Below are 11,982 nucleotides of genomic sequence, written 5' to 3' on the forward strand. Positions count from 1 at the left end.
TGGAGAAATGATAGTCCTTTCAACAAAAGATCCTAGAACAACTGAGCATTCACAACACACACAATGAATCCAAGCACAGACCTTGGATTCTTCGCAAAAATCAACTCAAAACAGATTATAGACTTAAATATAAAATGCAAAACTACGTGAAACTTCTATAAGATAACACTGGGGAAAATCTAGGTGACATTGGGTTTGGTGATTACTTTTTAGAGAAAACACCAAAAGTGTGATCCATGAAAGAAAAAATTAGAAAAGATGGACTTCATTAAAATTTAGCCTTTCTGCTCTGCAAAAGACACTACTAAGAGAACAAAAGGAAGTCACAGAGGGAAGAAAATGTTAGCAAAGCACATATCTGATAAAGAACTAGTATCTCAAATATACAAAGAACTTTTCAACAATTAGAAAAGAAACAACCTAATTAAAAATGGGCAAAAGGGGCGCCTGGGTGGCTCAGTGGATTAAAGCCGCTGCCTTCAGCTCAGGTCATGATCCCAGCATCCTGGGATCGAGCCCCGCATTGGGCTCTGCTGCTCAGCAGGGAGCCTGCTTCCTCCCTTCTCTTTCTGCCTGCCTCTCTGCCTACTTGTGATCTCTCAAATAAATAAAATAAAATAAAAATCTTTAAAAAAAAATGGGCAAAAGATCTGAATAAACAAATACATCAGATGACAGATAGGCACACGAAAAGATCATCAACATCATTTGTCATTACGGAACTGCAAATTAAGGGGGTATCACTACACACCTATTAGAATGGCTGAAGTCCAAAATGCTGATACCACCAAATGCTGGTGAGAATGTGAAGCAACAGGGACTCTCCTTCACTACTAGGGCACAGCCACTTGGGAAGACCAGTTCATTAGTTTCTTACAAAGAATACTCTCAGGGAGCCTGGGTGGCTCAGTTAGTTAAGCATCTGCCTTCAGTTCAGGTCATGATCCCAGGGTCCTGGGATCAAGTCCCACATCAGGTTCCCTGCTTAGTGGGGAGCCTGCTTCTCCCTCTCCCTCTGCCTGTCACTCCCACTGCTTGAGCGCGCGCTCTCTCTCTCTCTGCCAAATAAATAAATACAATCTTAAAAAAAAAAAAAAGAAGAAGAAGAAGAATCCAGTCTGAGAAGGCTACATATTATAATGTTCCAATTACACGACATTCTGGAATAGGCAAAACTATGGATATAGAAAAGATATTAGGGGTTGTCAGGGGCCCAGTGGGGAGAGGAGGGATGAACAGGTGAAGAAGGGGAGATTTTAGAGTAGAAAAGCTATTCTGTATGACACTGTAATTGTGGACACTACATTAGAATTTTATCAAAATCCATAGAAGTGTACGACACAAGAAGTGAGCCCTAATATAAACTGTGGACTTTAGGTGATAACAGTAATGCATTAATATTGGCTCGTCAATTGTAACAAATGTAATACTCTAATACAAAACGATATAATGGGGGAAAATTTAGGGGGATAGGGAGAGGGGATATATGGGAACTCTTGTTTTGTTTTGTTTTGAGAAGGTCAGGGGCGGGGCAGGGGGAGAGAGACTCTCAAGCAGGCTCCATGCCCAGCACAGACCCAGAAGCCAGGCTCCATCTCAGGACCCTGAGATCAAAACCTGAGCAGAAATCAAGAGTCAGCCACTAAACCGACTGAGCCACCAAAGCCCCTAGGAACTCTGTACTTTGGTTACAACTTTTCTATAAACCTAAAGATGCTCTAAAAAGTAAACTTTATTAATAAAAAGTCTTCAAAAGTAGTTTAAAAAAGATTTCGGCTACCCACTTCTCTCTCCTTCAGGGCAGGGCTGGCCCACCCACCTCCCTCAGCGGCAGCAGCACCGCCACTCCCCCACCCCCACCCCAGCCAAAGCCCTTCAGGGGAGGAGGGCTGGGGAGAAGTGCACAAAACTTCCCTGGCTGGAAAAGGGAAATTCCCACCCGGAAACAAGCCCAGCACATACATCATTCTCCCAATCAGTTACCTGCCCTAGGGTGATGGCCCTTGGGCCTGCTCCCTCCAGGCTGGAGCCACTGGGACCCCACCATGCCATCCCTTAGCAGCAAAGGTGGTGGGGGTGAGGGTGGGGGTGGGGGAGACTGGACAAGTGCCTGGTACCTGGACCTGGTCCAAGAGCACAAGGCTGCGGAGGAGGTGCAGGTCTAGCGCCTTCTCCTCTCTGAAGGATGCCCAGGCTTTGCCCATGAGGGATGAAGAGTGAGGAAGTCAGGTCACCAATGCGGGGGGAGAGAAAGCACATCCCGAAAGGGCGAGCAGGAGGCCGCCCTGAAACAGGAAGGTGGTGGTAATGACACCTACCTTACTGCGCTGTAGCAGGGTTAAATGAGATACTTCACGGAAAACATTTCGCCCAGGGCAAACCCAAGAACAGACTGAGTACTGACTGACCACAACCGTTTGGTGACTCAACCCCACGCCTGTCCTCAACCCCACACTCGGCACCTCCATGTGTCGTCCATGGACCAGTGTCTCCCAGAAGCCTGTTAGAAACACAGGTGCTCAGCCTGCACTCCAGGCCTGCCCCCCAGGTGTACATTTTGGGGAGCACGGTGATTATTTCTATTTCTAAAGGGTCATTCTGCTGCTCTGCTGAAGACAGAGGATCCAGACAAGGGTGGGGGCAGGGAGACAAGCTAGGAGGCGGAGCCACTGGGCTGCAACTTTGTGGAGGGCAGAGCATATACGGGGCAGAGTGGGGGCAAGGAGGGGCTCAAGAAGGACTCTGAGGACTTGGGCCCCATCAGTTAGGGGGTGGTGGCAGCATCTACTGCACTAGGGACACTGGGGGTGAGCCAATACAGGCTAACTGAATGAAAGAACAAATGAGCCCCGTGAGCTCGCTGGCCTGAGCTGCCTCCGAAGACTTCCTGCTGCTACCGGCCCTCAGACAGGCTCACAGGTTGTTTCTGACTGGTGAGGGATCTGTCCCGTGGTTTGTTATGACCCACAGGGATCAGTCTCATGGGGTGGGAGCCCTTCTGGCCTCTGAAGTTTCTCTCTTGTCCATCCTATTCTTCCTTGGAGCCCAGCAGAGGTGGTTGGCAGGCCAGGGAGGCAAGCTGCTAGGATTTGGGGATTCAAACCTCCTCCTGGCCCCACATTCCCCCAAGGCAGCTGCAGACCATGTCCAAGCCTTGCCTGGCAGCATCTCCACAATGACCCACAGTGTGGCCCGCACCGCCTGGACAGTAGTGGGCTACGTCCCCACTGCAGAACAGAGTCTTACAGGCACACATAGAACTCTACTCTGAGACCCCCATTACCAGCTATACCACCTTGGACAACTTGCCTAACTTTTCGGGACCTCAGTTTCCCTAGGCGGATTAGTGAGAGTGGGACCAGTGAATCCAGTGTCTAGCAGAACGAAGTTGCTTTAAAGAAGGTAGTCTCCCCTCGCTTATCACCCTGAACATAGGCTCTTGGCCTGACCCCTCAGCCAGCCCTCACTTGGGGTCCCAAGCAGACTCTTGCCCACACTATGCAGTCTGTTTGCAGATCACTTAGAACAGAATGACCCAAGACTCATCCAGCGCCCATTCCCTGCCAGCACCACTGGCTCCTGGTAGTGTCCTGCCAGGTAGACCCCTCTCCTCAGAGCCTACCTTGCCCAGCACTGACCCCCCAGCCAGCTCAGCCAGGCCTCCCCTCTGCTTAGAATCTCTCTCCCTGCCTGTAGGCCAACTGCACTCAGTCCAGTCAGAGCTGCTCAGGCCAACCTGGCAAACAAAGCTAAAAAAACCTCTTACTCTAACTGGCCCCACAGCCAGGTGGCCAGGGGGTCCCGGGTAGGAAGCTGGGGACTCAAAGGCCCTTGATGAGCAGGTGAGCCCCACTCAGAGCTCCCCCTCCTCCTCCCAATCCCACCAGGATCACTCAAGGGTCTACCCAGTTCCCCAGATCCTAGGGCAAAGAGACCTGTGCTATCCACAGACTCTGGGGCAGCAAAGCTGGCTTGTAAGTACAAATGTAGGAGACAGACAGATGGAGGCAGACAGACTGACTGAGACAGAAGGGGCAAGGAGGGATACCAAGAGACTGAGAGTCAAGAGATTGAGGGAGGGAGCGAGACCGAGAGAGAGTGGGAGAGAGAGATGGAGACAGGAAGACTAAGATCCAGCCCTTGGGCAGGCGACAGCAGGAGCTCAGCACCAGCAAGGCTTCGGGGCAGCATCTGCGGTGGGGGCGTGGGGGGTGTTGGGCTTGGGATTTGTCTCTAAACTGGAACAATTCAGCAAGTGCCTCACTCTCTTTTAGGTTGATATTTGGGATGGCACTGTGGGTCCCAATCAGGTCTGACAAGCTGAACTGAGGTAGACCACTGGCTCTCCCCTTCTCTGAGCTGCTTCTGCCCCCCTCAGCTCCAGGGAATGTGTGAGTTTGGGGAAAGAGGAGGGAGGCTTTCAGAGGAAAGGCTGTCTGGAAGCTCTAAATGACTTCAATTACCCCTGAGTCTGCTCCAAGACAAGCGGTGACTTCGAGCTCCCTGCCTTGCTGTGGATCACTATTTTTTCATAACTAAGTTTCTGGCCAGTTTCTTTGAAATGCCTGGGGGTAATAAAGGTTGGAGTTCAGAGTTTGACATAGCATCTCTCGCCCTCCCCACACACACGGCACCTGGCAGCCTTGGGCCCCTCTGTGTACCTCAGTTTCCCCAGGTCTGCTCAGCCTCCCCCATTGCCACCCTCATCAGAACCATCATGAAAATCACAGAGTGACTGAACGACGGGACCAAGCTGCACACAAGTGCCGGGCTGATTATTACCGTAGCTGGCACCTGTCCAGACCCCAGGACGTGGTCCCCACGACAAGCTGAGCGTGCGGATTGCATTGCCTTCCAACAACACTATTTCAAAAGCCCTCAGCCACCTGGCCCTGTTTTCAGGCACTTGGCTGGGAGAAAAGTGACTGAAACTCCTTTCCTAGAGGCAGCCTGACTCTGTACTTTAACCCACAGCACCAGTGACCACACGTCCAGCGAGGATCCCAACCTGAGAAGACAAGCAAAGCCAGCCATGGGTTGGGTGTGTTTGTTTGTGCTGGGGCGACAGCGCTGTTGGGAGACATTTCCCCAGCGCCCCACCCCTCCCCCTTCCCTGCCAGCCTCCGGAGCCTGTGCTCCTGCAGCCATCCCTTGTCACTGCTGAACAATAGGCCCTGCTAGCAGCTGGTAGCTCGGCCTTGTTGTGGGGGCGGGCAGTGTGGAGACTGCCGTAGGCTGCGGGGCTGGGGCAGCCGGAGGCTCCAAGGGGCTTCCCAGCTCCAGGGACAATGCTGGCATGTGTGCCTCCCCGGTCATGTACACACCGTGCCCTCCTCCTTGACTCCCCAAATGCTGGCACTGGTGCCCTCAGAACAGTGGGCTCCTCCCACACAGTGTTTCTGCAAAATCCCCCAGGCCCGGCCCCAGCACCCAGTGATGCTGCTGGAGCCCCCAGGCTTCTAACTTGCAGCCAGGGAGAACCATGGTCCCCAGAGTATATATGTAGGCCTGCCCCCTTTCATTGCCACTGAGCCAGCTGAGTCTCTGAAACGGGAAGTGCCTGGTCCAAGGTCACAGAGAGCCAGGATGAGAGAGGGTAGGGGGATTCAGCCCTGGAGAGCAGCCCTAACTCCTGGTTCCCTGCCCCTCATGGGGCCATCTTCCTCTTGTCCCTCCAGGGGATGCCTCAGTGTGCCAGTGGGATACACACCCCAGTGAAGAAGAGGAGAGCTGAAGGGTTTGCTGGAAGTCAGGCAAGTGAAAGAGGTAAAGCTCAGATTGGGATGAAATCTCCTGACTCCTTCCCCCTGCCCAGCCTCCAGGCCTTGGCCTGGCCCCACATCTCCCATGACACCAGATGGGCCCTAGGAGAGGGTGCCGAAGGGGTTATGGTGATGAGTTACAATCCCAGCTCTGCCACTTGCTGGCTGTGTGAGCTCTGGGAAGTTTCTTAACCTCTCGGAGCCTGGCCTCCTTCCTCTGCAAAGCTGAGGAGGTAGGATAAACCTCCAAGGGCTGGGGCAGCGACCGTGAGGACACACACGCCGGCACTCATGGGTGTCTGGCACACGCAAGTGCTCAATAAGTGGTAACCCTGGAGACTGTGACTCGCGATTCAGTCAAAGCTTCCTTTCCAAGCGGAGCAAGAGGAAAAAGGCAATGGGCACTCTGAGCCCCCAGATTGCCACACAAGCTGGGAGCACAGTCCTCGGTAAACAAACACTGACCACCATGACGACAAGTACGGTGTTGGGAAATGGTGGTGTCCCCACAAAACACGCCTTCAGCATTAAGACGCCCCAGCTTTGCTTTATGGCTCGACCTAAAACACGAAAACACCACAGCGAGCAGAGACTCGGGTTTGAGCCTTGCCCACGGTTGTGTTAAAGCTGCAGCTGCCATTTCTGGACTTCTTTTCTTTAAGGTCCCAGAACTAAGTGCTTTACACATATGGACTCATTGAATCCCCACCATTGTGCGAAATAAGCTCAGTTGTCACCCTCGTCTTACCTGTGAGGAAGCTGAGGCACGTAGAGATTCAGGAGCTTGCCCCAGCATACAGGCTGTAGACGGTGGAGCCGGGATTCAAGCTCAGGCGGTCCGGTTGCAGAGCCAAACTCCGAACCCGGATGCTGTGAACTGTGGCTTGCATCAGACAATCATTACTTTCTCGCTGTGCGTGTCAGCTTTCATTTTTGTAAAATGGGGCCTTTTCACGGCGAGCGTTGTGACTCCGCCTCCTCCGCCATCTTTAGCTCTAGAAGATGGCCGCTCTCGTGAGACTCCGCGGACCGCTCTGTCTCCTCCGGCCCTTGCAGCCCCTCCTCCAGCACCTGGAGACGCCTGTCCCGAACACGCACTGTATTCAGTCCACGCGTGCCCTTGGGCACAGGGGCCGGGCCCTGCGGCACTTTGGGGCCCCAGCTAGGATCAGACACCGACTGAGGCATTATGTGGTTTGCAAACATCAGGGTCTGGCGGATTTTTTCTATGAAGGGCCGAATATTTTAGATCTTGGGAGACTTAGGGTCGGTGCCATTGCAGCAGGACAGCTGCACAGATGACTGAATGTGGCTGTATTCCAACAAAACTCTACTTAAACAAATAGGCAGTCCACAGGATTTGGCCCAAGGGCCATAGTTTGCAGACCTCTGGCAAAGATGAACATCAGGAGGTCACAGAGCAGAAGGGAGTGGAGGAAACAAAGGGTGCACAGCTCACCTAAGACCTGGCAGGACTTGCTGAGAGCATTTCCAGAAGTTTCCAGAGCCCTCTAGCAGAGGAAGACGTCAGTTCTGAACTTGGGGGGGGGGGGGGATGTAGAGAAAGCTCATGGATGGCACTTGAACTTGGCCTTGGAGTGATGGGTAAATTTCTACAAGCAGAGAGAGGGGCGTGAGCAAGGATATGTGTGCTGGGAATGGGGCATCCAGAGGGTTGGGATAGGAGCCGGCTAGGGACCCAGACAAGGAAGGCTGAGCTCTGGGCTTCTCCCATACGGTAAAGAGAACTATAGCCCTTTTTCCTTCTTTTAATTCAACAGATATTTTGGGTGCATACTTTGTGCTAGGCACTGCTGGGGGCACGAGGAAAGACAATATTCCAATTTTGCATCTTCATTGCATTGTGAACATTTTTGAAAAGATTTAGGAGCTGTGACTTTATCTTGCCCTCACAAGCACAGAGTGAATGATTTTCCAAAGTTCTATCTCTAATTAATAGCAGCTGCTCATATTCCCGAGACAAACCTCTCTACTGAGCAGCAGATTCTTATTTCTAGCTGCCTAATGAGTATCTTCCACCGCAACGTCTGGAAAGAGCTCCTCCTGCCTGTTCTCCTCCCCTAGATTAGTTTGCTACAGCTGCTGTAACAACATACCACAAACTGAGTGGTTTAAACAACAGAAATGTGTGGTTCTGGAGGCTGGAAGTCAGAGATCCAGGTGTCAGCAGAGTTGGTTCCCGTTGAGGGCTGGGGGAGGGGAGGAGGGGCAGACCTGCTCCAAGCCAGTCCCCTAGCTTCTCTGGGTTGGCTGGCAGTCCTTGGTGTTTGTTGGCCTAGAGGCATATCACCCTGTTCTCTGCCCTCATCTTTACCTGGTGTACTCCCTGTGTGCTTGTGTGTCAACATCTCCGCGTCTTAAAAGGCCATTAGTCATATTGCATTAGGGCTCCCCCTAATAACCTCATTTTGATTTGATTATCTCTGTGAAGACCCTATTTGTGGATTAAGGTCACATTCTGCGGTACTGGGGGTTAGGACATCAACATCAATTTTGGAGCACAGAATTCAACCCCTAACCTCTCCCTAACACCAACCCCCCAAATATCCCACTGGTGGTTGAATGGAACCCTCATTTTACAGGACCTTCACATCTAGCTCCATTCCCTCGCCAGCTGGTATGGTGGGCCAGAAATGCCTGAACCACTGGTACTCCGTCAACTCTAGCATCAAGGATGTTAAAGAAACCGCTGTGGCATTGACAGTAGATAGGAAGCAGTTGCAGGAGGGAAGAGGGCCGGGGTTGGGGAAGCTGTGGCAGGGATGGAAAGGACACAGCCAGGGAGCATGGACATTGGGGAACAGAGTGGCTGGGATGAGAGGGAGGACCAAAGGAGAAGGATCCGCCCTGAGGGGAAACATGGTGAGTGTGGGGTGGCCGAGCTTGGCAGATACTTAACTCCAGAGCTTGGGAGAGAGGGGCAGGAGTGGGAAACAGGTCTTCGTTGTCCTGAGTGGATTGGATCCCACCGGGAAAGAGAGAGCTGGGGAAAATAAGTGAGCACCAGGAGATCGAGAAGGGTCCAAGAGGCAAGGAAGAGAACCAGGAGGGAAATGTGCTCCCGAGGCCAAGACAGGACAAGAAGGTCAACTGCACCAACCCCAGTACAGGCTGAGGGTGGGCCGTTCCTTCACACCAGCGAACTGTGACATCGGAGCTGGTTGTGCTCCAGTCAGAAGCAAACTGCAAACACGCCTCGCTCATCTTTTAACTGTTTATTGTATAATATAAAACTACAAAAGTAAGACTGCTCATTTCCATGTACATTTAATCTGTCCAATTGTTTAGATTACAGCCCAAACCTACATGTGAATACAGCTATCTGGGTTCCGATGTAACGTCTGTAATATTGCATAGAAAAGGCACAGCTCTCAGGTCTGTGGGGGAAAGGTTACACCTCCTTTTTGACAAAAGCCTTCCTCAAAAACCATGCACCAAACATCTCAATATGTACATTATTTTCCAAAATCTTGTATTTGTTTGCTTGTCTGGACTGTATTTCTCTTCCAAACTTGTTATCCCCAAAACACGTCTGCAATTTTTATTGGCTTTGTCTGCCACAGCATTTGATCCTGGCTAATTTTCAAGAACCATTCAGACTCATTCTTAGAAGCACTGAGGACAATTGTACACAAGCAGGACGCACACAGTTCACTGCCTTCGGCAGTTACAGGAAGTTAACCATTCACGGCCAGAACTGGTTAAATATGCTCTTTTCAATATTTTCAGAAAAGGTATAAAGGTCCAATTTGTAACAGCAAGGTTTTGAAATTAAGACAATTCATATAGAGGGTAACAATTGCTGCACAAAGTAGAGTTTTATTGTTTTTTTACATCTGTCATTTAAGAAGGCTGCCCTGTGGTATTCATAATTCATTGTTTACCACAAAGGTGGTTAATAAATTTAAGCTTTAAAAACGATCTGTAAGATGATACTTTGGCTCTTTGGAGCTTATTTATTTAAGAAATTTTCCTTGATTGACCTCAGGGCAGTTGGGATACTCCACGGGGATATGGCAATAAAAAGCTCAATTGATAAAGACACTCGAGGTGTAGCAGAGGTTCTGGCTAGTTCTCACACCCTTTGGTGTGAACGAGGGTGTCAGTGTGGCTGCCCCTTCTGTCATCAAGAGAAAGTGTTACTAAAAAAAGTTTAAAAATATCAACCCTTTGATGCTTGATTTTCTTAAAAATTTGGAGGTATTGAAACATTCCTCATCCATACCCTTTGCATATTTCAAACAGACCTACATTAGAGAAGAGGCGAAAATTGGATGTGGACCATGCATACAAGAGATCCAGGGGTCTGGCTCGGACCCCCTTGGAACACAGACTGACATTCCTACAAGAGAATACATTCCTACCATACATTCTTGCACATGGTACGATCCAGATGTTGTTAGAGCTCCACAGTCAAATAAATATATTTACACAGAAAAAAAAGGAATAAATAACTTATGAAAAAAATCACTTCAAATTCAAAGCTCTTATGATTCTGCTCTCATCTTGTCATTTCATTGCACATCACTGTCAATAATTTTCCTCTCCCAGCCCCACCCAGCATGTCTTTCTCAGAAAGGCACCTCCAACTGCCAGGCTGAGTCTGGATGCCTGCAATGTCCTTTAGGAAGGGGGAAGGCACGAGAGCCAGGTGGCATCTGGAAGCACTCCGACACTCAACCTGGGGCTTGGAGAACACACCCAGGCCCGCGTTCTTCCCTGTTGGGACATCACTTTGTGAAAATAAGACAACAGTCACTTGGACACTTGATGTTTTTGCTCTTTGAAAAATGGGCCCCTAATTTCCCACGTCTTCCTCAACAGACCTGGAATAGCAAGCATTTATGGTGAGGGTCCAGCGTTAAAAAGCATTTATTTGCCTGCTGTTGTTGGGGGTTTTTTGTTTTGATTTGGAAGCCCAGCCTTACAAATACGGGAGAGTCAGAGAACCATGTTTGGGCAACACTTTGCTACGCTTATTTGAACTGTTGCCCAACATATGGGATTTGTTTAAACACACGATTTGCTAATGCAACCAAAGTACAGTTGTTCTAAGTTACTGTAAATCAGTTTTTAACAATGGCAAATCAACCGCCTTACCCTGGTATTGTTCAGAATAATCAACACTATTGTGTCTGTACACGTATGTATGTGCGCGAGGCATGTGGGGAGTTCGCCGGGGCCTCTGGTTATCAGAAGCGCGGCGCCTGGGCTGCCTTGTTCTCCAAAGGAAGAGGAAGCTCTTAAAATGGACAGGCACAGTGACACCGGAAGCATCTACAACAGGCCTCACCTCAGCTAGATGGTCCCTGGTCCTGTCAAAGGAAATGTCCCATCTGCAGCAGAGAGAGGCGTCCAGGTGGAGGCTGCTTGTAGGAGAACAAGTGCAATTTGATCTCTCACTGCTCTACTGAGGGGACGATTAGCCTTTGAAAACACATTCAAGTGGGGGAAAATGTAAATTCGAATACAGAAAAATTCAATCATACCATACACAAATCTTTTGCTTAAATGAGCAGTTCCTTCATCACAAATGTATTTGCTCTGCCATGTGCATTATAAAAATAAAACTATCTATGGCTTGTTTAAAGTGCCATTTTATAAAGCTGTCTTTTTTAATTGGCCAGAAAGACTCAATTTTATCCATGGCAAGAAGTGAGCAGAATTGGTGACTGAATATTGACAAATGACCAACAACAAAGACAACATCAATAACACAAATCCCATAATTTAAAAATTCTTAAATAAATATAAAAGTTATTCCTAAAGAAGCCATCTGCATTTCAACAATATAGGTTGTAACCAGCTAAAGTACCATTGGAAGAAAGAAAAAAAAAACCTGAAACGAAAAGGCCATCAACAATTTCGGCAACAAGCATGATACATTGCAAATGTTTTTTTAAAATTAAATATACACCACTAGGAATAAAAAGCTACTTCTCAAGTGTCCTGGGGGTGGAAGACGGGGGTGGGGTAGAGGGGAAGCAGGGGGAAGGAAGAGGAACATGCATAGTGAGTCCTGTCTGTGTATTTGGGTAAAACAGCCTTGTAAAGTGTAGTTAAAGCAGTTGATTCGAGGAAGCAACCAGATTGGAAGCTGTGACATAATGGTATCAACTCCAGGTTCAAGAGCCAACGGATGTTACAAGACAGCACCCCAGGCTGGGCCGAGGTGAGCTGTGCTCACTGTGGTGATCAC

The sequence above is a fragment of the Martes martes genome (genome assembly GCF_963455335.1).
Source record: "Martes martes genome assembly, chromosome: 9".
In the NCBI taxonomy this organism is placed as follows: Eukaryota; Metazoa; Chordata; class Mammalia; order Carnivora; family Mustelidae; genus Martes; species Martes martes.